The sequence below is a fragment of the Gadus morhua genome, chromosome 11 (assembly GCF_902167405.1).
Source record: "Gadus morhua chromosome 11, gadMor3.0, whole genome shotgun sequence".
Taxonomy (NCBI): Eukaryota; Metazoa; Chordata; class Actinopteri; order Gadiformes; family Gadidae; genus Gadus; species Gadus morhua.
The window spans coordinates 11,203,351-11,230,614 of NC_044058.1; the positions used below are offsets into that span (position 1 = coordinate 11,203,351).

General features: G+C 44.4%; 1 protein-coding gene across 10 annotated transcripts in view; it reads left to right on the forward strand.

Moving 5' to 3' along the window:
• The window catches only part of syngap1b (synaptic Ras GTPase activating protein 1b), a 133,477-nt gene that overhangs the window by 63,301 nt on the left and 42,912 nt on the right, over positions 1-27,264 (forward strand). Inside the window, exon 1 of one of the 10 annotated variants that reach the window (XM_030370667.1) lies at positions 13,201-14,626. The exons of the other annotated variants lie outside the window; for them this stretch is intronic. The gene's annotated coding sequence lies outside the window, so the exon portion shown is untranslated. Of the gene's footprint in view, positions 1-13,200; positions 14,627-27,264 lie in introns of those variants that run through there. 10 annotated transcript variants of the gene reach the window in all.

The window sequence follows — 27,264 nt, forward strand, 5'->3', positions numbered from 1 at the left end:
TCTTTAATGAAGACATTGATCTACAGCTGTATATTTGTCGTGCAGCCTAAGAGGATACATGCAAATGAACTTCTTGATGAGCAATGCACCGTGGTGACAAGATAAGTAATAGTAGTAATCTGTCGCTTCCTTTTGTCCGTTGTTTCAAATAGTTACCATAAACACAAGTAAGTGTTGTTGTACGGGATAAAAACGTTTCCGTTATTATGGAAGATGCTGTCTACAGAGTGACACATAACGGTTGATTATATCACTCAATGAAGGACTCTTTGAGGCTGTTTGAATCAAATGGAGTAGATGAATGGATTGCAGTACATCAATATATGTGCAGACTAAAATCCCTGTTAATTTTAACCTGGATAGAGTTGGAAAAGGGTGTAGACAGCCATTTGTTTTAGGAGGATTTGTGATCCAGACCATGAAATGCGCAGCCAGTTAAAGCAGTCTGCTCATGGGTACGTGTATCTGCCTTTTCTGTTTGGACAGCAGCATTTAAATAGCTCCTTTTACCAGTACGAATGTCTGTCTTTATTGGTTAATTGTCTGTCTCACTATGGCACAGGACAATTTCCGTAACAAATAAAACCATAAAGTGGCATCTTACCTTATTTTAAATCGCTGCTGAACACACAAGTGAGGACGAAAAAGGACGCTAAGGACCTAGTCTCACAAAGCCAGACCAAACTACAGCAAGTAGAATGGTCTGGAACCACACTATTCAGAGCCTCTATCCGGGGGGAAACTGGGCTGGCCTGTTTTTATTTCTTTAAACCAATCACAATCGCCTAGGGCGGGGCTAACCCCGGGGAGCAGCAGCGGTGTCCATGCAAAATAGTGCCGGAGGGAATATTATTTTGATGAACGCCTTCACGTTCAGAGGCTGTCAGAGAGATGGCTCAATCCCAACCGCAAACGCCACAAAAAACGATTAAAGATGTATGTCGCCTATGTGAAGATCCTTTTATAGTTAAAAAGAACAAACATTGTTTGTTTCTTTCTCACAATGATGTCAAGACACCGTACACTTTGGCCCTTGAGGAGCTCACGAGACCTATCAAAACGACAGACGTTTTAACATTTATATGTGGTTCTTGTAGAACGCTGTTAAACAAATAGGTGCTATTGTGAAGTGGAACGGATCGGTTCATTGGTTAAATCAATGTCAAAACTCGCAATGCTGCCTAGTTTCCGAGTTTGAGGGAGAGTACAATACGGGAAAGCCAGCAACAGGAAGGGGAGGAGTAGCGGTGGAATCCGACGCTAGCGCTATAGACGCTGTCCATTTCCGCTCAGCCAGACTACTGAGGACCTGACCCTCCACTAGGAGGGATTCAGGACCCCGGACAGCAGCCATTGAAATTAGGCCAAGTCATCCTTAATCAGTGCTATAACGCAGCTGCTGCTTGATTGGCACAGAGGAACACCTTCCAGTCATGGAAACAAACTCTTTGGCAGCTACATAGCCAGGAGTCTCGCCCTGCTGTCCAGGTGCCATGCAGGCATCCAGAGAAAACAGTAAGCAGCTCTGAGCAGCAAGCTAAGAAAAAATAAAAAGTATATTGAGGAGTGATAGTCCACTGTTGTGTGCCTTCCCTTACGGATCACACCCTGTTGTTGAAGCAGGCTCCAGTCCAAGCCTGAAACCCCATTCGAGGAATGGTACCCTTTATGTTCGAAACCCCTAAACTCCCCTTTGCCCTTGAATAAAACCTTGATTATTTGAACTCAAACCAATACATGGTGTCTTACTACTGTCAAATGGCCATCAAAATAAAATAGAATTAAGATCTCTTGTTAATTTTCTCAGTCCTTTTCCCTCAAACATCAAATTAGCTTTAGAAAAGAAAACCAGCTCTGGTGGATTGAACTGTCGATCGATTGGTTTTATTCTTTAGACAAGTTCAACAGCTGTTCAAATAACTTTTGAACTAAAGTGACATTGGAAGTTACAGTAGAAAACTGCAAAAAACTGCTTTGTAAAAAAGTTTTACAAAGCAGTTGGTGCAATGCAAAGGTTATGAAGGGCAGATTAAAGCTGTTGAAACAAAGTTTTGTGCAGATTGGTGAATTCTGGGAAAAGCTAATCTGATGTTTATCCTCCCTTTCATTAGCTGTTTGAGATAGATGACGCTCATTAATGAATTTGGCCTTTACTGTTGTGCGTTCGCATCCTAGATTGACTTTCTCTGAGGCTGCTCAATTGAAAAGCGTATTATCTAAATTACATTCCCTGTGGCGTGCCCTCCAAAACACTGTGAAGCCGGGATGGCGTCAACATTTGACTCAATACAATGTCAACCAGTAAAGAGGTTTTCAGGGTATTTTTACCTCTCCCTGTTTGCCTCTTCATTCACTAATTCCTACTGTCGTCTATCTCCTCACTGAGGTTGTCTAAGGTGAAGTTGGTTTGTAGAAGTACCTTGATCTGATAGGCTGGAGCATTGTTTTTTGGAGTAGGGTAGCCTGACTTGCAGAGGGGTACATGTCTATCATTGTATATCAACGCTCTTCTTTGACTATTTGCCAACCACAGATATTAAGCACAAATATCTCCCAAGGCACAGTGTAAGAACAAAAGCAATACAATGTGAGAATACATTTAGTGTGAATTATTATTTTTATAATAATTCCAAGTTTCAAAGAACTTAATATATCCAGTCATGCCTGAAGTCTGCCATCAAAACAAAATAAAACTCTTGCGTGTAATGTTTGGTGTGAGTTTGGTGTGAGTTTTTTTTAAATATTTTATATGAATTACTATATTGTCACTAAAGTTTACTGAGTACAACATTAATAGGAAAAACAAATAATTGATATTGTGGCCCCATTCCCCATAGGATAATTAAAAGAACACAGAGACCAACGGAAAGTCATAAATATGCAGTATTAAATATGCTTTTCCTTTTTCTTCAAGTTAATTGCTTTTTGGCAGCTACAGCATCCTGTCCCTTGATTATCAGAAAAGTGTTTCACTTACACTTACACACTTACAAGCCGTTTCTCTTCATCTGACCTCAAAAGCTTCATGGATACACTTGTCATTAAATCATTAACAACCAACCTGTTAGCACAGTGGTCCTCAACTAATGGACTAATTCACGGCCTCTTAGATATAGGCTCCCCTATACCGGTCCGAAACATTTGGGGGAGAGAAATGTATGTGCATGTTTTGATATACATGAATCATAAACTGTTTGTATGAGTACTTACAGTTGGAGTTCAAGTAGAGTTGTGCTTCACTTATGATTGTGGTCATTCATTGGAAAGATTTACTGAACTTATTTATATAAATATTCAGATTTACACAATTATATTTAAGTTTTATCCAGATTCAGATTTTTGTACATTTTCCTAGTAAGCCCTTCAATCCTTCAAAGTAGGGGAACGCATAGCCCCATTTGAGAAACACTGCACTAGTATACTAAAACATGCTGATAGAATCATGTACTTTACTGAAGCATAAAATTAGAAAAGGAATCACACCAAAGGGGGAATAATGTCTCAACTGACCCAATGCATTACCGCAGGGGTGGGGGGGGGGCTTGTGTAAGTAACTACGTCAAGGGCTTAATCTCGGGTGACGGTTACTTTAGAGGAGCACTTTGGAGATGAGGAGAAGAATTTTGATTATTTCAGATTTTACGTCAGCGAGAGCTGAATTGGATGTAGCAATGCATTCCAGGTTACAACGTTACACAAGACTGACGGGTCATGTCTGAAACCCTTCTTCTTTCTCTCTCCGTCTCTCTCTCGCTCTGTCTCCTTCCGTCTGCCTCATTTTTCTTGTTCTTGTCTTTGCCGTGATTTGCTGAGTCATGCTGCCGGCTGGCTGTCAGGACAGGAAATGAATACAAACGCGTAGCTGCTGTAGGGTTGTTTCCCCGCGTGACGGACACAGTGACTGATACCCCCTTTCCCCCCCCCCTAACTCAGGGTTAAATCCCCAACACTCTGGCGTTAAGTATTTCACCATGGAGACACACGCCAGCCTTAAGCCCTCTTAACTTTATTAAGAGGGCTGTAAAGAAGAATGTTTCGTAAGTAGACTTAAGGTGTGTAGAAAAACTCTGTTAGCAAGTTTCAACATTTTAACTACTGGTCTCGCCGATCCACGTTCAGGGAAACCATGACGATAAAAGGACAGTGTTGACTTGTAAATGTTTACATTAACAGGAGGCTTTTACATGCACCGCTCTCTCTGACAGAGGAGAGGCATTTCTTCCTACCAGGATTACATTACAAATGAATTTGAGAACAGGCGAGAGTAGGAATGATTCAGTTCAGTAAAACAAACAAAATTGTCTGTCATCTTTATAGAACACATTGGAATGAGAACACTTCTCTCCAAATCCGCCTCTTTCAGTGCCAGTGTCATAATAATAACTTCAGTGCTTGTGTAGCATTTTGTCGACATTATCCAACATTCAGTTAATGTTTGACAGCTCGCATACCGCGCTCACGTTGCAGTGTACATCTCTGGAAAGACAGGAAACAAGCTCCCCCCCCCCCCCCCCCCCCCGCAACCCCCCGCAACCTGCTCTATGCAAATGGTTACATAATGCAGGCGCTCAGCGCAGCACTCGGCTGTTGTGATGCCTTTATAGCTCACCAAAGGTTGGGGATAGCAGGAGGAAGCCGACGGGACCTCCGCTTGATTGACGCTCGTGTGCCGGCTCGCCGTGCTCAGAGGTCCCGGGATTAAGCGCCCTCCCAACCGCAGAGACACGCTCTCTGGGAGGGTCTGCCAGAGGGTGCCACACACTAACACACACACACACACACACACACACACACACACACACACACACACACACACACACACACACACACACACACACACACACACGCACACACACACAAAAATACAGAATGTCCCACAGGCAGATGCTCACACACACACACACACACAGTCTCACATACTCAAACACACACACAAACACACACACACACACACGCACACACGCACACACACACACACACACACACACACACACACACACATACCTACACACACACACACACACACACACACACACGCACACACACACACACACACACACACACACACACACACACACACACACACACACACACACACACACACACACACACACACACACACACACACACACACACATACAGGAATATAATCGTGCACACATCCTCACACTTTTCCTCTGATCTCCCGTCATTGGGGACCTTCTGTACCTGCACCGAGATGATGAATGGAGCTTGGTTAGTGTAAAAAACTCTCCATGGACTATAAGTCTAACCCAGGACTGTTCTGATCCACTTATAGCCCAACCCAGGACTGGTTCTGGTTATTTATGATGAATTGAGCTAGGTGTAAAATAATATCGTCAAGACCAGTGTCTCGATGGACTACTGGACCAACCAAGCCCTAGATTAACCCAGGACTTGTATATTTGCAGGACTAGAATAACCCAGGACTAGCTAACCGGGGACTAGAATAACCCCTGACTATTTTAATCAAGAACTAGATTAACCCAGGACTAAATTAACCAAGGATTAAGTAATAAGGATTAACTAACACTAAACTTACAGTTAACTCATTTTCCAGTAATCATTTACTAATGGTGTTCATTTTATCCAAGGTATATGATTTGTTAACTAAGTTATTCATTTATACATTTATTTATTGGCTAACCCAAATAAATTATGTATGAATTAATACCTTGGTTAACATGAACACCATTAATACATTATTACAAGACCATCAACTGTTAGTTAATTTTTAGTTGATGAATATTACTTTAATACCAAATGTGATTTATTGGTCAATTATTGTAGGCCTACATTGTCAAATGTTACCCACTTGGTTAGGAGCATGGTAGGAAGGTGCACTGAGGCTCAGAAATACCAGTCCTTGACCCAGTGACCAAAGACTCTGATCTTACAGTGTTAGATATCTCAATGAATCGTGTATGCTATGATCGCCTCGGCCATTGCACTAACTCAGTTTGTGTTCTTCGTCTTTACCGGAGAGTGTAAAGAAGACGAGGTTGAGGAAGTTGCTGCTTTGCGCTGCATCCACACCAACAAAAGGATGTAAAAATAGACATAGAAGCAAGAGTTTATTGCAGGGAACTTTGAGGTTGGCATGGCGACAGTGCTGTCATCGTGCTGCCAGTGTCAGAGAGTAAAAGTGAAATAAAATTAATTTAAGTTGTCATTTTAAGGATTGCGAGTAAGGTTGGATTAGACAGGCTGTAATTCCACAGCCTATTGACACTTGATGTTTCCATGGTTACCTAGAACATTCAACATTCCAACGTTACCAACTGGTATTTTGTGACATCTATGGACCATGTTGTTTTCTATCTAAGAAATATCTCACTGTGGTTAGCTGTTTTTTGTTGGTTGTACAACAGTATATGAAGATGAAAACATGAACGAATGACATCAGCAAATTTGCGTATTTCTGTCCAGTCATGGACAAGAGATGGTAGATACTTTTAGCTTGTTTTAACTTCAAGAATTTCATCTGCCTTGTTAAATGAATCCAGATCAAATTAATGTTTCGGATTAAGCCTTATATTTGCCGAATAACACCTGGAAACAGCTAGACCATCGTAAAATAATGAGGAGCAGAGAGAAATTATGTGAAAGACAGAATGAGAGCTGAAGGTGACAATAAATGAGAGAAGGGATCAACCTAAAGAGTGCAGAATGATGGAGGATAAAAAAAAAGGGACATAGAGAGGGATAGAAGAGAAGGAGAGGTATGGTGATAGTGATAGAGAGAAAGAGACATTTGTATATACTGTATGTAAATGGTAAACAAAGGCAGTGATAGAGAGAGAAAGCGAGAAGAAAGACTGGTGTTGTCAGGCCAACATCTCTACTGTGTCTTACTATCAGCTGATGAGCACATACACTGTGTAGTCAAGTGTGTGTGTCTGTATGTGTGTGTGAGATTGTGTGTGTGTGTGTGTGTGTGTGTGTGTGTGTGTGTGTGTGTGTGTGTGTGTGTGTGTGTGTGTGTGCGTGTGCGTGTGCGTGTGTGTGTGTGTGTGTGACTTCATACAAAGAGTGACTTGATCTCCTGGAGAGCTTGCAATCTTTTCTCTCATTTGCAATTCTCTGCAGAAACAGCTTTTATCAGTTGACCTTCCAAATGTTAATGATTCAAATTGATTTCATTTATTTTATCCTCGTTTTTCCTTATGATTCTGTTTATTAATTTCACCCGTTTTGGTTTAATGTGAGGTACTTTGTTTTACCGGAACCTGCTACAGACTATTTTACAGAGTATTGTTTTGGACCTAGTATTGTTTTACAGAGTGTGTCGTTGTAGAGTATTCTTGTAAAGAGCGTAATGTTGTACCGACTTCAGTATAGTTGTTGTGAGAGTATTCTTGTAGTGATAGTATTTTTGAAGAGACCGTATTGTAGAGATTATTTAAGAGAGAATATTTTGCATTTGAGAGACGGTATTGTTGTACAGAGAGTATTGTGAAGAGTGGGTATTGTTGAAGAGACAGTATTGTTGAAGAGACAGTTATGTTGTAGAGAATATTGTTGAAGAGACGGTATTGTTGTAGAGAGTATTGTTGAAGAGACGGTATTGTTGTAGAGAGTATTGTTGAAGAGACGGTATTGTTGTACAGAGAGTATTGTTGAAGTGTCTGTAATGTTGAAGAGACAGTATTGTTGAAGGGAAGGTATTGTTGAAGAGACTGTATTGTAGAAGAGACGGTATTGTTGGAGAGAGTATTGTTGAAGAGACAGTTGTACAGAGAGTATTTTTGAAGAGTCGGTATTGTTGAAGAGACAGTATTGTTGAAGAGACGATATTGTTGTACAGAGAGTATTGTTGAAGAGTTGGTATTGTTGTACAGAGAGTATGGTTGTAGGGCAAGCATTACAGAGAGAATACTACCAATACTGTAGAGTATTGTTGAGGAGAGCATACTGTTGTAGAGGGAGAGTATGGTTGTCGAGAGACTGCTGTTGTAGAGATAGATTCTGGTTGTAGAGAGATTATCCTAGATAGAGTATTGTCGAGAGAGTATTGTAGAGAGCGTGTTTTTGTCAAGAGAGATGTGAAGCTGTGTGTCTAGCTGGTCATCTTCCACAGCGTATCCAGGGTGTAGGTGGATGGACAGCTGCCAGCTCATTCTCTCTCTGCCACCCCATCTCTAGTTTTAACATATGTCAACATTTTGTATTGGATGTCTGTCTGCAACTGTAGGACTGTGTCTGGGTGTGTGTGTGCGTGTGGGTATGTGTTTTTTGTGTGTGTTCCATCACATTGATGTAAAACATCCTTATGTGGTCAATACAATGTAATAGCTTAGAGTGGTTGGATATGGGGACCACACCATCTCTTCTCGTAAGGGCTCCACTGTTTGTTGTTGTTTTGGTTTACTGTCCCTGCCCTGTCTTCCCCTCCCCCTGTCTTCCCCCCCATCCCCCCTGGGGGAGCTGCCTCCCACCAGGCCCCCACCTGCAGTGTTAACAGCTCCTCTATTGGTGGTGACAGGGTCGGCAAGGTCGGTCTGCAGACGCCCCACAAGGAGCACATTTCATTCACTAGCATAGGCAGAACGGGCGGGATTATTTCAGGCTACACATTGCTTACAATCTATGCATACCAGTGTTGCAACTCAGCTGGATCTCCTGATCGTGCTTCTCTTTCTGCAGATATGGCTATAAACATATTTGTTTTTTTTCCTGTCAATACCGTCTTTATAAAACACCCTCAGGTTCTTAGGCTGAGGCTTGATTTTTATTTGAAGCAAAATGGAGAAGAAGTCCCAGCAGTTTATATGGGGCTGGGGGTTGTTTAGTTCAGATGGATTCACAGTCCTCCATCTTCACAGGTGGACTGTGGGCTTTATTTTTTTTATTTTTTTTTTATTTTTTTTTTCCACACAATCGTAGCATATCACACGTTTGGTAAAACCCATTACATTTTGTGTTTGTCTCAGTTCTGATGAGGTATTAAAGTTAACCCCATCCAAATAAGATTAGACAGTTTATTGATCTCGGACAGGAAATTAGTCACGGAAAGGGGACAGAATGATTAATAGCGGGAGAAGGATGTTGGGTAAAATATTTTATTTTACCGATTACATTTCTAGCTTTTATTATAATCTAAAGTTCCTGTTGTGAACATTAGGAGACTCCAGATGGTGATCACAACAAACTTTGTGGATTGTCAACTGACGTCACGAGAACACACAAGATTAATGAACTGGGACGAACTAAAATTAGACAGAACAAACAAGCACTAGATAGACAACCCTCCAAAAAGATTCCCGAGCCATTGCAGAACCACCGTGCCGCAGTACCAGGGAGGGGCACTATGGGAAGGGACACCGGTCCAATGAGCCTCTGTGTCGGGACATTGGAGGGAAGAGAGGTGAGTGTGACAAGTAAGGACAAACAGGTGAGGCTAGACAGGCGATGTCAGACAGGTAATGTCAGCGCAGGTGAGAAGAGGTGACGTGAGACAGGTAAGGTTAGACCGGGGACGTCAGGAGGGGTGCGGTCAGGACGGGTGAGTTCAGATCAGGTGAGGACAGGACAGGACAGGTGAGGTGGGTTAAGGTGAGAATGTAAAAGGTGTGGATAGGCAAGGGCAGGTGAGGATGGTACAGTTGAAGTCTGTGATGTCAGCACAGGTGAGGTTGGTTCAGGTGAAGTCAGGACACGTGAGGTTGGTTTGGGTGAGGTAGAACATCGGGGTTGGACAGGGGTTCTGGGGTCAGGTGAGGTCAGGACAAACTAGCTTAGTCGGATGAGGTGAGTCGGATGAGGTTAGACAGGCAAGATTGGACTGGTGAGGTCAGAAAGGTGGGGGCAGTTGGGGTTCGGTGGGGTTCGGTCCGGACAGATGAGGTGTGACAGGTGAGGTTAGATCAGGTGAGGATAGAACAAGAGAGCTTAGGACAGGTGAGCTCAGGACAGGTGAAGGCACATCACTACCTCTTTCTTCTCTGCAGCCGATTTGATGTGGTCCTCCTCTCTCGGGGTCACAGCTGAGGACATCCTAGGGGTGGGGTGGGGGGGGGGGGGGGGGGGGGGGACATCTGAGAGCGAGATCCTCGCGGTCACTATGAACGGGCTGCACTTATCCTATTAGAATGAATCAATTTCCAGATGTGACGGGCCATGAAATGACCAAAGGTAGGGAAACCCTGCATGGTTCTTTTCCTTCTCCCCCTACCCCGGGGTTTAGACACACAGGGCCCGACTACAAAACCACCCTACCAGCCTGGCTCAAGAGAACCTCAGCAAACAGGATTCATCCTGCTCCTTGAGCACTACTAGTATCCACTACCACTGGGAAATTAGACATAGATGGAGGGATGTATGGATGGATTGATGTACAGTTGGAAGGCTAGATGGATAGATGGATGGATGTAGACAGAACAGTCAATAATTGAATTTAACTTTGGCCTGAGGCAATTTAAATCTGGTTTTATGCCAACTTACTTTTTTTTTTCAACTGTAGAAAAGGGACGAATGCGTGCATTGAAGAAATTAATTTGAAAAGACGCATACATCTGTCCCCCGAATAAGAGAAGAAGAGACAGAGGCTGGAGAGCAGAGAAAGGGGAGGATGAGAGAAGGACAAGAAGACAGGAAGTTATGCGAGGAGGGTGCATGAGAAGAGCTGAGAAGGATGAGATGATGTAGTTGGAGAGAAGAGTGGAGAGGTGGAGAAAGGGGAGGGGAGATGGGAGGAAGCGAGGAAAGGAAGTGAGGAAGGGAGAGAGGATAGATATATAGAGGGGGAGAGGGGAGAAAGAGAGAAAGAGATACTACCACACTGGATTAGGCGTAGGTTCACGTCCCTAATGGTAACCATGGAAATAATTATAGAGCAGCCACACAGACCAAGGAAGAGAGTTGAGAGAGGCTTTGGAGGAAGAGAAAGAAGAGAGGACTAGCATAGAAAGAAAGAGAGGGAGAAGAAAGATAGATGAAGCGGGAGGAGTGGACCGAGATAATACAACACAAGAGCGAGATGGAGAGTAGAGGAATGAGGGGCGGGGAACGGAGGACAACAGCCAGCAGGGGGTAAACTAGCTGTCGCTATCGCAGAATGCTGCTCATGAAGCCAAACTGTTTCAGGGGCTGGTCTTCACCCAGATCCAAGGGCTCACAGCAGTGGTTGATTGGCGGAACAGAAACTCCACACCTTAAGATGTTCTTTTAGAAAGAAGGAAAATAAGTTGGGCCACGCGGACAGTTGTCATGGAAACAGATCTATAATATCTCTTATTTTTGCCCCCTGTGAGAAACGGTATGTTTGTCTTGAGCTGAAAGTGCTATTGGTGGTGTGGTGTGTTAAGGTTGTCAGAAGAGAGAGATTATTGCTTGGTGTGGTGCAGGATACCCTGATCGCCTCATACAGAGTTTAGGTGTGCACGTTGTGGTTGATTTGCATAATTGCTTTCATGACTGCCGACTGGGGTTATGGTGTGACCATATCTGAGCAGCATTTTTGAACATGTTCCTATTAAACAGCGCAGGAACACTTGGGAAATTATGAAGTGAGTGCACGTCAAGAGCGAAGAAATTAGTATTGAAATTCTGATTGCTCATTATTTGATGATTCTTTTGCCTGTAGTATCTGTGGGGGTGCGTGTGCAGGCGTGTGTGTGTGTACATTTGCACTCATGTGTGTGTAAGTGTCTGTTTTGCCTCTATTTGTGTGCATGTATGTTTGTTCATGTGCGTGTGTATGTTTGTGATTGTGCACGTCTCTAAGTGCTTGTGTGCGTGTGTGTGTGTGTGTGTGTGTGTGTGTGTGTGTGTGTGTGTGTGTGTGTGTGTGTGTGTGTGTGTGTGTGTGTGTGTGCGTGTGTGCGTGTGTTTGTGTGTGTGTGTGTGTGTGTATTTGTGTGAGTGCACTTCATGCATGAGCAGGCTGCATCTCTCTGCTGTGCGCTCAGCCCTCCCACACACTTGCCCCTAGCTCTGAACCTTCTACTGCTGAGTGTGAGAGATAGTGTGTGTGTGTGTGTGTGTGTGTTTGTGTATTATGTGTTTGTGTGTGTGTGTGTGTGTGTTGATTTTGCGGTTGCGTTGGTGTGTGTGTGTATGTGTTTATTCTGCGGTTGCGTTGGTGTGTGTGTGATAATCAGAGGTAGGGGCAGTGGTGTAAAGAAATGGGAGGGAGAGAGAGAGAGTAGTAGGTTTCTTATTATTCCTTAAAATCGCTTCACATCCCATCTGAGAGAGAGAGAGAGAGAGAGAGAGAGAGAGAGAGATACATGGAAGGGAGCAAGGGACCATGAGCGAGTGGAGAAGAGAGAGAGAGAGGAGGCAGAAAGTGAGAGAACGTCAGAAGCCAGAGTGAGAGAGACAGAGAGAGAGAAGAGAGAGAGTGGGAGGAGAGAAGGGAGGGAGAGGAAACAGGATGTCCGTGCGAGGCATCGCTGCTCTTCTGTGAGCCGTAGCGCTCACCTGTGCGCGGTCGCTTCCCTTCAGACAGGAGGCTTCACGGTACTTGCCCAGTGTGAGGTGGATTACTAGCAGAGCAACGCGCTACTCACAGAGCGAGAGAGGGACTCAAACAACACAGTCGACTCCCTTGCGACTCTGTCAGACTTGGGAAATCGTCCACTTTGGGTTTTTGCAGATTGTGGAACAGACCGCTTATTTCTCCAATGGTCTTTGGCTTGATTTTTGGGCACACTTTTGGCTGGTTTACAGGTTTCACTGAGGTCCTTGCCTGTGTTCTGTCGTTTACGCTCTGGATTTTCTGTTTCTCTCTAACTGACGATTTGGATCTTGTCTTGAGCATGACCCTCCAGAGACTTGGCTACCCGCGGTGCAGACGGGACATGCACGTTGTCATCCTGCGCCGTTAATTGCCACACACACACACACCCTCCCTCTCTCTCCCTCTCCCTCTCTCTCTCTCTCTCTCTCTCTCTCTCTCTCTCTCTCTCTCTCTCTCTCTCTCTCTCTCTCTCTCTCTCTCTGTCTCTGTCTCTGTCTCTGTCTCTTTCTCTTTCTCTTGATCACATTCACACATGCATAAACAACACAATACACACCCATGGCAACGTGCACGCAGACACGTAGAAATACAAAAAGGGAGAGAGACACCCAAGTGACATAGACCTATATCAAGTGAGTACCAAATGCCCAACATTCGGTTGTTGGAGAAACTCATTTAGAACGAAGAATCTCAGCGGGGGGGGGGGGGGGGGGGGTTCGTCATTATTTTCACATTAACATTTCAGGCTGTCGGGTGCAAAGAATTGAATCAGCGGGAAAAAAAAACACCACATTGTGAAAGACACACATTCATATTCTAAAAGATGAGAGAAATTCGCTTCAGTGGATCTCTTGTAGGTTACCGAGGAAACGGCAGCGGGGTTGCTACTCAGCACGCGGCGAGGGTCGGGGGCTTCGGGGAGGGAGGGCGGCGACGCATCCGAGAGGAGGAGCCCGTCACGGAGGAGCTGCCGCCGGCGCAGGAGGAAACTTTGGCTGCCGGAAAGAGGAGGTGGTGGAGGAATGAGCGGGACATCAGTGTGAATTTCTAACGCTCGCCGCTGCTCCGGGACTGTTTGTTGTTCCCTGGGTTTTTTTCTGCTCACTAATTAGAGCGAGGATGGGAGATGAACTATGAGTGTCCTAGTTACCGCCGTGCCGCCTTCCCCTAGTCCCATCTAAAGTGGCACTTTGGGGCCACGTCAAATTCAGCACTTTTTCCCGGAGAGGGACGGGACTGCACACTTCTCCCCTGAACCTTTACAACTTTCTCGCAGGGCACTTAAAAGCATGCACATTGACCACTTTGTGATGCATCAAGAATCGAACGGATTTAGTCAAAGGAATAGTGGTTGAGTTCCTCATGAATATTCATGTCACCTAATACAATTCTGGAGACCTTTTAAGATGGAGAGCCCTGTTTGCCAGGTGTCCTCAGAGTCTGGGCTGAAGACACATTATTAATTCATAGACATATTTGTGTGTTTAATATTTAACGGCAGCGAATTGATTTTAGATCCTCTCCCATCCATCCGTGAGCGGTGGCAGGGCGGCGTGGGTGGTGTTTGGGGGTATTTTTGGAAGCTGCACCAGCGCAATATATTTGCACCGGCTTGGGGCTTGGAACTGCAATTATTTTTTTCCTCTTTCTTCTCATTCGTCGCTTCGAAGAAGATTATTAGCACTGTTTCTGTGTTGCCAATCAGCAATATCGTCACCGGGGACTGGTCATGTGATCAGCGACGGCACGGAGACACACACGTGTGTGTAATCAATCGCACATGGTCACAAAGACACAGCTACACGACCGCACAACTACCACCCCCTTGCCGTGCTTGTGGATACACACACACACACACAGATCGACCCCGGGGGAACCGCGCGACTCAGCTGTCGAAGACGATGGAGCGCAGAGCTGAGGCGTGAGGCGCTCGGTCTGCACACTGTCAGACGGCTGACTGTCTGTTACCGACTGTTATGGTCTGATACTGTCGGCCCAGTGGAATAAAGCGTTCCTCACTGATTGGATCTCCAGTAGGAGGTCACTGGTTGCCCCTGAGACCTGCCCGGTCTGTACTGGACTCTACTGGAGTTGACAGAAGTATCTAGGAGTCTGGACACAAAGTTACCCCAGCCAGCCTCGGTAGGAACCACACCAGCACTCTCACGCCCACACGCACGTCATTCCATGAAAGTACAGAGAGTGCAGTACATTGAAAAAGCTGATGACGATTCAGAGAAATACATATTATATTCATTATGCAGTTAAAGATTTTGCTTGTTTGATTCTCTGGTTTGTGTTCCTTGAGCGATGCATTTGTATGCAATGTCAATGTTATGTAAATGTAAATGGGATGCATTTAATTCCTAACTGCTTCTGACCATGTGGTGTGGGTGTTGCCATGGGTGCTGCCTTATGTGCATTTTTCTGTGAGGCAAGTGTGCATGCATGAAGAGAAAACAGCATTGAGGGGCACTTGGTGTGGTTAAAAGTGGCTAAATGCATGCAATTCATCATACATTTACTCCCTTTGATAAGATTTATGATTTATTCATACATACAGTACAATACAGCACCTGAGCTTTTGGCCCGCTTAGAGTGATGTCAACTCTCTGCGCCGGTTGCCATGGTTGTGTAGGGTTTGCGATGATGTCAGCCCTCTCCTCTGTGCCACTCGCGGTGATGTAATCTCCGAGGGCTAAGTTATGTAATTTGTAGTTCAACTCTTCTTGGAGAGACTTAGGCACGGGAAACGCATGCTTCCATCAAGTCCACTTTGTGTATTAGAAACTGTTCCTACGTTGTCACTCCCTGCATGCACATATGTTGAACTCTTGAATCAGATCCTTGTCGAGTCAATCAGCGTGATAGCGGTTGCATCTGGTTATGTAATTATGTACAGTTCCTGCTTGCATGAGCAAGACGTTCAAATGCAATGAGCCATGGCAGATCTTTGCGTGATTGCTTGTGTTCAGACAGATGGGAGACATCAAGGTGGATTACTCCGGGATAAACCCCCGCTACTTGAGAGAGGTTCTCAACCAATCGACTCGGAAATCGCCCACCTTGAGCGTTGCTGATTTTGCCAACATTCTTCTGGCTTCTTCTGGCCGCAGATGCAGATGATACATAAATGGCTGTTGTGGAGTTTCAGTTCATGCTTTTGAATAATGTTGGTGGCTGTGTGTCATCAGCACTCTTTGTACCTATCAGGTACACGGCATCTATTGGGTACAGTCTACCTATTAGGTACACTGCATCTATTGGGTACAGTCTACCTATTAGGTACACTGCGTCTATTGGGTACAGTCTACCTATTAGGTACACTGCGTCTATTGGGTACAGTCTACCTATTAGGTACACTGCGTCTATTGGGTACAGTCTACCTATTAGGTACACTGCGTCTATTGGGTACAGTCTACCTATTAGGTACACTGCGTCTATTGGGTACAGTCTACCTATTAGGTACACTGCGTCTATTGGGTACAGTCTACCTATTAGGTACACTGCGTCTATTGGGTACAGTCTACCTATTAGGTACACTGCGTCTATTGGGTACTAATGGTCCGACCTGTTCCATTGGGCTTTTATTTATTTCTTTTCAATTTTAATATCTCACCATTGTGTTATTATTCATAACCCTGTGTGCTGCAGAGTCAGGCTTACAGTTGGCCGGAGGATGTGGGAGCTCAGGTATAGGTGTGGTGTGGGTGAGGGTAGGGTTTGGACTGGGGTGAAGGCAGGGGAAGTGTTGGAGCTAGTAGAGGTGGTAGAGCTTCATGACGGTAGAAGCGGGTTAAAATACCCTGAGGTGAAAGTAAGCAGGATGATGCAATAGGGGGAGTTTGTGGTCATGCTGGTGGAGGTGTTGGAGGTTGGGGGGCGTGGTGGTGGTGGTGGTGGTGGTGGTACAGCAGCAGGCATCATGGTAGGAGCAGGCTGAGTATACCAGGTTCCTGGTTCAGCAGGCAACGAGCAACCAACTGCTCATCTTTACAAAACACACACCCCCCCCCCCCCCCCCCCCCCCCCCCCCCCCCCCCATCGTTCAGGCACAATTTACACACCCACACCATCTCCAAACCTTTATCTCTGTCTCTTTGCCCCCTTCTTTCTCTCCCTCTCTCTCACCCTCTCTCTCCTTCGCTCTGTCCCTCCTACACACACAACCCCTCTCCAAACCACACACACACACACACACACACACACACACACTGACACAGACACACACACACACACACACTGACACAGACACACACACACACCACACACACACACACACACACACACACACACACACACACACACACACACACACACAGACAGACAGACACAAACACCAACACATACACTAACATGCAATTTTAAACGCAAGCACCGTAGCCTTGTATCTGCCTTGTTCTCTCTCTTTCTCTCTCTCTCTCTCTCTCTCTCTCTCTCTCTCTCTCTCTCTCTCTCTCTCTCTCTCTCTCTCTCTATCTCTCTCTCTCCCTCTCTCTCTCTCTCTCTCTCTCTCTCTCTCTCTCTCTCTCTCTCTCTCTCTCTCTCTCTCTTTCTACCTCGCTCTCTCTCCCTCTTTGCACCACTATTTTCTCTGCCTCGCTCTACCTTCATCTCTCCCTTTCTCCTCCTCCTCTGCATCTGTCTTTCACTCTTTCTGTGTTGCCTTCCCAATATATATCAGTGCATTTCTCCCTGTGTGTGTCGGTTCATCTGCCTCTATCTACCTCTCTCCCTCTCTCTCTCTCTCTCTCTCTCTCCCTCTTTCAAGGCTGGAAGCTGTGTGCCACCCACGCACGCACGCTCTCTCTCTCCCTCTCGCTCTCTCTCTGTCCTCGCTGTTGAGCTTGACATCAGATTTACATTCTGAATGAAAAAGCGCAGCTTTTCAACACACACACACACACACACACACACACACACACACACACACACACACACACACACACACACACACACACACACACACACACACACACACACACACACACACCGTCCGCAGCCAGTCGCCCAGCACATGTAAGCATGTGCATACGTAGCTCGAGAGCAAATGTGGGCACTCTTGTAGGCGGTGCGCTGCGCAGCACAAAGCCTGTCTTATGAAGACACACTGGGCATCCGTTTAACACACACCTGCTCTGCATCCCTTCTCCTCCATCCACCTCCTCCATCTTTCTATCCATCCACCGCATCAATCTCCATCCACCTACCTCATCAATCTGTCATCCGTCTGCATACACTTACCGCAGCCATCTCTCAACCATCTCTCGAGCCATCAACCTTATTGATCTCTCATTTATCCATCTCTCTATCCTTTTACCTCAGCCATCTCCATATCCATCTCTATCCTTGTAGCTCATTAATCTCTCATTAATCTCTCTCTTTCCATCTACCTCTCCTTTCCTCTGCATGCTTTGCATGCATAGTGGGATTTTGTGCATAGCAGTAGTAGTAGTAGCAGCAGCAGGACGAGCAGTATAAGATCTAGTAGTACGGTACCATATATATGTGTAGCGGTATTAGTAGTAGTAAACGTTGTAGTGGTAGTATTCATAAGATGTGTTATTAAAGAAGTAGAAATCCTTTAACATTCTTGTGCGTCTCCAAATGTAACTCCAGACGGACTCGTGCATTAAGGAAGTTGGATCAGGCAAATCCACTGGAGAGCAGGAATGATCATAGTACTCATATCATTATACGTAACACACAGACCGATGCACTGAAGCAGTGTCGAGCTGAAGAGTTGACTGATACACGCTGTGTGTTTTATCCTGTATCTGACTGAATAGGCGTGTGTTGGGGAAGGTGGTGCCTTGGAGAAGGTGGTGTTTGTTGAGGAGGTAGCGTGTATGGAACCATACATCTCTTTGTCTGATGCCTTGCTCTACGGCTGTGACTTAAACGTTACACTACATAGGAACGAGGAGGAGGAGGAAGGGTGATGTGGATGTGGGGGGTTACCATGGCAACTAAACAGAGCGCCTGGGTTTGGATCAAAATGAGGAGTGAGTGAGTGAGAAATTGAATTAAATGGACCTATCGACTTTTTTTTCTTTCTTTTCCCAGTACTTTCTTTTCTTTTCCTGTTCAGACTAATGCTTTTATCAGACAGATAACTTAAAAGGTTTCATGAATAGCCTGAATAAGTATGAAGAGCCATTAATGGATGGTTCGGAAAAAATAGAATATAGAAAATAGATTGCACCCTACACATCTCCGTGGTGAATGGGCTGGCCAAGAGAACAACCCGCTTATGTGCTAACCCACGGGCAAGGCACCTTTTAGTGACCGACCACAGCTTCTGTGGTCAACTGTCAGGACACAAAGTATTAGTTTGTTTTGTTGTCACTATTCATGAAATCGGAACATTTGGAACTGCTAATGAAATGAATTAAAATGGGATGAGGCTGAATAATATCCCTATTTAATATAGAAATGATCTGCTATAAATGAGAGCAGAGAGATCTTTATCATCACCACAGGCACAGGGGCAAGACATATTGCAGCAAGCAGTACAAAAAAAAGCACAAACAATTGAAACATAAAATAAACATAAAAACAGAATCAATGAATAATAGATCAGCATTAGGACTAAAACAACTCCACATACACTCCAGTCACACACTAAGACGACAGGCAGCCTCTGGCCAGAAGGAGCGACTGATTCGATCGCTGCCACAAACAGCCGTCCTATATCTCCACCCTGAGGGGAGAGGGGCATCTGAAATGAAGAGAGGGATGTGAAGAATACACTCAGCTTTCTTAATGAATCCCCTCTGCTCAACGTGTTTTAGGTGGTTCAGATCAAAGGTCACAGATCCCTTCTCAAGCAAGTACTTATTCCTCAGGGTAACCTAACCACACCAACAGGTACAAGACTGACTGACAGACGGTACGAGATGAATAAAAGATTTTCAGCAGTGACTGGTCCATCCTAAAACTGAGAAGCTTCCATAAAAGGAAAAGGTGCGGTTGACCACTTCTAAAGCTGGCCCCACGAGGCTGTTATGTGGTGACTTGGTTGAGGTGGTGGTGGAGGTAGTGGTGGTGAAGGTGGAAATCGGGAGGGCAACTTTGTCGTTGGCTGGGGGGGTGGCTGTGGTGGTGGTAGAGCTGGTGGTGTGGGTTTTGGTGGTGTTGGGGGTGTTGGTGTAGATGGGGATGTTGGTGGTGAAGGTAGTCCGGCTCTTGTTGATGGTGGTGGTGGTAGGTGGTGTTGTTGTGCTGTAGATGGTGGTGGTGTTGGTGGTATAGATGCTTGTGGTGGTGGGGATGGTAGTGTTGGTGTAGATTGTGGTGTTGGTGTAGATTGTGTCGAAGGGGTTGGTGTAGATTGTGGCGGCGGTGGTGGTGGTGTAGATTGTGGAGGTGGTGGGGTAGATGGTGATGTAGAAGTAGATGGTGATGGTGGACAGTGGGAGGACACACTGGTGGTGGCGAGGTATGCGTTGTTCCCAATATGTTTCAGTTGTTATTTGGGTGCACTGCATCTATTGGGTACAGGATACATATTAGGTAAACTGCAGATGAGATGAGAACAAAGATGAGAGCAAATGCGTGTAAGAGTAAAGTCTTCACAAACTGTGAACCCATATTGTTACTTGACATCTAAAGGACTGGGTTGATGAAATTATGAGAATTGATGAAAGAAAGTGTAACACTTAAGGAACCCCTGCAGAGCCCCTTAGTCTACAAGCAGTACTGTAGTTATTTTGATTTACTATTGAGCTTTTTAATCCAAAGAGAGACTGGGAATGGTAAACATGCCATTAAAAAGCAGGTTGGGATAAATCAACTTGCTCACAGATACCTTCGGGTAGACTGCATTGGCATTAACTTTCTTTTACTTTTGCTTCTCCAGAATAAATATAATTAATCTAAGAATTTAGAATAATGGTAAATTGATTCATCTATTAATTGATCCAGACAATACATCCCCATGAACCACCAAGACAAATCATCAATGTCGTTATAACCTGTTATAACCTATCCCCATGTGTTGTTTTTACACCTCTGGGAAAAAGTGCCAGCCGTTCAACAGCATTTAACCAGCACTCAGTTGGCCTCCAGCCTATGAGATTGAGAATTTAAACCTCTGATATGTCTCTGAAATCTGGTATTTTTTAAAAGATGTACCGTGGAATGGATGTGCTACAGCAGGAAGTGGTATTACAAATAGATAAAGCTTAAAAATACAATAATAATACCATAATGGGCATTTGTCAAGTACAAATATTCTTTTTGTCATTTATTTGAAGTATCCAACTCAAATAGCCTTTATATGTTCCCCTCACTTGAACAAGGTCATACATTCCGGCTGTACAGTCATGCAGACGGTTCTCCTCATTTCAGGTGTTTAGATATCTCTCCTTTGAGCCAGTTCACCTCAAAGGAGACAAGCAGCAATGCAGATCCAGGACTCGGAGTATATGAATGAATGGCATCAAAGCGAGGCTACCGATGTGCTCTATAGATCTGTCGTCTTACTCCCACTCCTGGACCCTTGGCTCTCTCTGACAACTCAAATGCCTTGAAAGGAGAGTCTGCAGTAACTAAGTACGTAAGCAAACTGCAGCATAGATGTAGGGTGCAACCATTACCCGATAACACCGGCAATAAGACAAAGCCCAGTACAATCAAGGCGTTATTAAGGGTATTATCTGTGTGCAGGGTCAGTCTATTCTCATATCCCCCCCGCCCCCCTTGTCTTTTATATTCATGATCAGGACAGAAGGATGCAACAATGAGAGAGCCCCCAAGCAGAGCCGGGGTCCCTCTGACAGCCAACCGGTCGATTAGCATCCGTAGCTTAGCATCCTCCGGGTCGGGTCGACGTCGGAGTGAAGCCACGAGCAGTAGCTCTGGGGGGGGAAGGAGGAAGGGCTGGTGCCGACTTCAAGGCTAAGATCCCAGTCCTGTTCTGGAGTCTGTTTGCAGAGTCTGAAACTAAACGCTTGTGATGCACAGGGAGTCGCCTGCTTCACTGAGTCTTACTGAACACTGAGAAGGGGTGGAGACAGCGGTGGTCGGTGTCTGTACTGTTAATCCCAAAGCCCTGCCTCAGAACTCACTGTGTATTCTGTGTGTAGTGCCACTGTGCATTCTGCACAGCGCTATTCTGTGTAGCACGTCTGATCTGATTGTACAGTGTTTTGAGTTTGGGAAAAACACACTATGAAACGTATTATTTGTATTATTAGCATTGTGCATTCTGTTCAGCGCTACTACTTTGCATGTCAAGTTGGGCTGCAAGGATTAGTCGGTTAATCAATTAGTTAGAACAGCAGTTAATGTTTCGAATCAAATTTTAATGATGATAAATTGCATAAGTTATTTATCAAAAACAAATAACTAACATTTGATTCTGAATGATGTGGTTCAACTGAAATAAGTGCATCATGGATCATTATGACAGGAGTGGTTGAATTTTTCTTGGCTGCCTGTGAGATAAAGCAAGGACATTTAAGACATCACTTTGGACTCTTGTTAATTTTCACTGCATTTGCTATTACTTAGTTGCATCCCTAATGTAAAGTACTACTGTGTACTGTGTGTAGTTACGGTGTGCGACTGTGTGCTACTGTGTATAGGGCCACTGTGTGTTTTGGATGAGGTGTTAAGTGAGGTTCAGTAGAGAGGAAGTAAAGAGGAAGACAGGCAGTCTTCATAGCAGTATTCTGCGACATGAGCTTTAGAGTGACTTTATGTGCTGTAAAACAGATCTCCTATTGTTTTATAAACTTGAACAAGTCAAGTTAACGTGCGTATTATTGGTTGTCTAATTGGCAGAGTGTGGCATAAACGCTGCAAGTGTACTGGGTTTATTCCCACTGCGGCTGCCCTTTATGAGAATGCATATGATCATGTATGAAAGAGGCACTTGGATAAATGCGTCCACCAAATAGCATAATCCTTGGTCATGGGATTGCTGAAGCAGACATTTTGAAACAGGTCATAAACTCACCGCAACTCATCCATAATAATAACTTTCAGAATTTTCATTTGCACGGTATTCTGTTCCAGTTGCTAGGTTGCTAGAGACCAAGCACCCAGAGAGGCACCAGAGAGCCCAGACTCAGCTGGCCCTCAGCCAATGGTTGGGACGGCCCCCTGAGAGCATCTAGTTGGTCCCATCTAGTTGTTCTGATCAATCTTACGGTGCTTTTAGTATTAATGGCCATGAACCTATTTAATATGTATATCCTCATGATGCATGTGGTTGTGTCTGGAGCCACTGGTAGAGCATGGCAGGGTTAGTGGTTAGATTCCCACTAGGACCACCCCAATGTGTGTGTATGGGTGTGTGTGGGGGGGGGAACAAGAAGTGCAAATAGAAAATCAACAAAACTTCAAAAAATTGTTTTAAGCACACAAAGACTAAGCTTTAATCCCCTAAACATCCACTCCTCCCAGAACAAAGCCCTCCACTGGGGCGCCATGTAAGAACACTGTTGTTCTTTGCAATCTGATTGGAATGATTTCAGAAAACAACAATTTCTTTCTTTCCCCTTACAGCTTTGGAAATTTGCGTCAAAGTTTGCGTATTGTTCATCGTTCCACCATTTGAAATAATTACTTCAGCACGCAATCGGATATGTTTTCAGAGCACCCCTTCTTTTCAAAAGGGGGGCACATTCTAATGATCATTATGGACGTTTCTATAACCTAGGCACATTATACATAGCCTATGAATTCATAAAGGTGATTCAGACCCATTTGTCAGCTAAATCAGGTGTTACCAACCTTTGACTGTCGATGTACCACTAAATTCATTCATCAAGACCTTCACTTCATATGCAGACAGTAAAAGATGTATGAATACACAATGCAGCTGAGCAAAGAGTGCTACCACCCCCTGTATACACTATTATTACTGCAAGAAGGATATGACCAATTGGAAACATGGAAAAGAGAATGTCAGCCACGCTTCCTATTCTCAGTTTTTTTTTAGCAAACACAAATTAACACAAAACAATGGAAAAAATTGCAATGGAAACATTGTAATGGGGAAAGGAGGGGGGACACCAAAAAAATGTATATTATAGTAAATATGTCTGTTTCAAAAATAGAATCCCATGTACCGCCTGCAGTACCCTCGCATACCAGTTAAAATAGTATTCAGCTGGCTGCAATCTGCAACCTCACCACTGCCGCTACATCTTGAACACCTCATCTTTAAGCACTCAAGTGAGTTTTTTCTATAATAAAGTTGTAAAAAACTGATATTACCTAACTGGCACGACCAGACTCAATATCTCCTACAATCACTCTAAAATGCATGGTAAAAAGACATAACTGTATTGTGTTTTTAGGTTTTTTTGACAGCATCTTTCTAAGCGCTGTGGTCACTTTAATCGCTTTGACATTTATCGGTTTACACACACACACACACACACACACACACACACACACACACACACACACACACACACACACACACACACACACACACACACACACGATCGGTCGTTCATACTCACACAACCGACAAACACACACACAAACAACAAACATACTCTCTCCCTCACACCAACACACTATAGTATTGAGTTGAAACCCGCCTCCCACCAATAGCCAGAGGGTCTGTTCTGCCTCCTGTTACTACTCTTTAGTCATTTGGCAGATGCCGTGATCCAAAAGTGACTCCAGAGTTTCTTCAGATACGTTTTGTTAATGAGCAGGTATGGGTGAGGACATCTTGCTCTAGGAAGCCTATAGGTACGCTGCGGACATTGCGGTACAAACCAAGAACCTTTCAGGCTAGTAACGCCACTATCCTACAAAGGCATCCATGCTTCTTTACATCACCGACCACAGCCACCCCCCACCCCCACCATTCCTCACCCCATGCTACCCCGCACAAACTTGGATAAAAGCCCTTTGAAGTTGTGGACGCCTCGTCACCGGTCTACTCTAACTCTTGAAATGGCTGCCATTATGGCTCCTTTGTTTCCCAACAAGCTCCTCCTCTGGTAGGAGCCAGGGAGATAGTGACAGAACCGCAGGGGAAACAGGCACAAAGCCAGGGGGAGAAGAAAATAAAACACAAGATTGCCATTTGGAGGAGCAAATTGAGAAAAATTGAGAAAGAGAGACTGTTTGTGAGAGAGATGAAGAGAGAACCAGAGGGATGGTGAGAGAAAGAGGCAGAGATAGAGACAGACACAGTGAGAGAGAGGGCAGATTGTGAGTAATACAGGGAAAGATAGAGGTGGCGACAAAGGTGGAGGTTTGAAGCCCTCAATAAGGGTATGGATGGTGGGGTGATGATGATGCTGAGGATTGAATGTTGATGATGAAGTAGACTGGAATGAGAGCGAAGGAGGTGAGACCATAGGAGGAATGAATAACAAAGAGAAATAGAGAGAGCGACAGAGACATAGGGAGACAGAAAGAGCGAGAGTCAAAGAGGGAGAGAGAGAGACAGCGAGAGAGAGAGAGAGAGAGAGAGGGGTAAAGAGAAAGAGAGAGAGAGAGAGAGGTAAAGAGAGAGAGAGAGAGAGAGAGAGAGAGAGAGAGAGAGAGAGAGAGAGAGAGAGAGAGAGAGAGAGAGAGAGAGAGAGAGAGAGAGGTAAAGAGAGAGAGAGAGGAATAAATGAGTCTGAATTATGTAAAATTGCTGCGTAGGAGAGGACAGAGCAGAGGAGTTTGTGCGTGTGTCAGTGTGTGTCTGTGTGTGTGTTGGTGTCTGGTTGCGTGTTTGTGTAATTACGTCTATGTGCCTTATAGAAGAGGCTCGGAAATGGACTGAGTGAGTGAGTGAAAGACTGTGTGGGTGTGTGGGTGTATGGAGAGAGACTCAAAAAGAGATACTAAAAGAAAGGTGAGAAATGAAAGGGAACTGAAAGAGAGTGAGAGAGATTGAACAAAAGACAGTCCAAAAGAGAGAGAGAGACACATACTTACACTGAAAGAGAGACAGAGAGAGAGATAACAGTTTGGATTAGATGTTCAGGAGACAATCAACAAAGACAACATCACATGCAGATATTTTTAACTTCCAATTGTTTTCACAGCCATCACAGATCTCAGACAAGAGAGAGTGATAGAGACACAGACAGACAGAGAGTGTGAGAGAGGGACAGAGACACAGACAGAAAGAGAGTGTGAGAAATTGACAGAGACGCATACAGAGAGAGAGTGACAGAGAGAGACACACACAGACAGAGAGAGAGGGAGAGAGAGAGAGAGAGTCTGAGATGTGGAGTGTAGTTTGTGTGGTTGTAGTTTGCTGAGGTTAGTAGGGTCCATGGTGTTGTCTGTGGGATGGCTGTCCTCTCATTGTAACACAACGCTGTAGCAGAGGTGTCGAGGTGTGCCGTGAATTTGATGGTGTTTAATACTTAATCCATAATTTACTAATAGAATTATGGCTCAGAATGATTTCCTTTACTATCAAACTAGTTATTGTTTCATGTGATGCAAGTTCCATGTTGCAATGCTCAATTTCCATACATATTTAACAAATAATGCCATAATCAGATTTTTATGAGCCTGTCTCTATGGGATACTTTTTGATAGTCTGCTGTGTGTAAAATAATATAGATTCCTCATATCCTGGTAATAATCTGTGTGAAATTTTTCAAAAGTGACCTACTTCTGCATTTCACTTGTGGTTGGGATCGTGGTGGGCCTTAGCCCCAGAGAGGCTGGGGAACTGAGAATTCTAGTCTTCTGGAGGGTGGAGAATGGGCTGTGGTCTGAAAAGAGACCGTCCAAAAGATAGTGCTGTATGGATTAGATGTCCTAGAGAAAACAACAAAGGCAACAACATTCAATACAGATATTTTAAACTTTTCTACAGAAAATGACCAAAGCCATCACAGATGTCAAGAGACAGAGTGACAGAGAGACACAGAATGACACAGAGAGGGAGAGGGAGAGAGAGAGAGAGAGAGAGAGAGAGAGAGAGAGAGAGAGAGAGAGAGAGAGAGAGAGAGAGAGAGAGAGAGAGAGAGAGAGAGAGAGACACGATTTTGACCATCTGTAGTTTTGGGATTTGAGGCTGGTCAATGCGTAATGACTGTCCTCTCTCTCTGTAAGTCAATGCTGTAGCACATAGCAGGCCTCTAGTCTTTGGCCTCTAGTCGATAAACCTCTAGTCTGTGGCCTCTAATCTGTGGCTTCTAGTCTGTTAATCTCTAGTCTGTGGCCTTTACGATTTGCTTTACTATTGATTATCGACATGATGCAACTTCGATGTTTCAATTCTTCATTTGAACACATATTTGACGAATAATGTTGTCACATTTTTACTAAACTTTGCCTATGTGAGTGAAGAAAGTGAAACGATAATGTGAAAGTAAGTGCGTGACTGAGTGAGACGTTGGAGGGATGAGTGAGACAATGAGAGGGAAGAGGGAAGAGTGAGGGGGTGTATGGGGGTGTATGGGGGTGAATGAGAGGAAGTCCAAGCGCATCAACTCAGCATGATTCCTGAACTTTCCTGTTGGACTCTAAAGGTCAGGGGAACCTTTAAAAGACAGAACTCAATCTATTCCCCATCCCGACCCTTTAATAATTCATTTATTCTCATCTATGGAACCGCTCCACGTTATCTAGGGCAATGCAGGCTCTTTGGTCATCAGGGGTCGCCCTTCCACTTGAAAAGATTGACTGTATATATATATATATATATATATATTAGTGCTGTCAAGCGATTAAAATATTTAGTCGCGATTAATCGTATTAATGTCATAGCTAACTCACGATTAATCGCAAATCTTTTTTCTATGCTAAATATCCCTTGATTTCTTTGTCCCATTAATTGTTCTCATTTT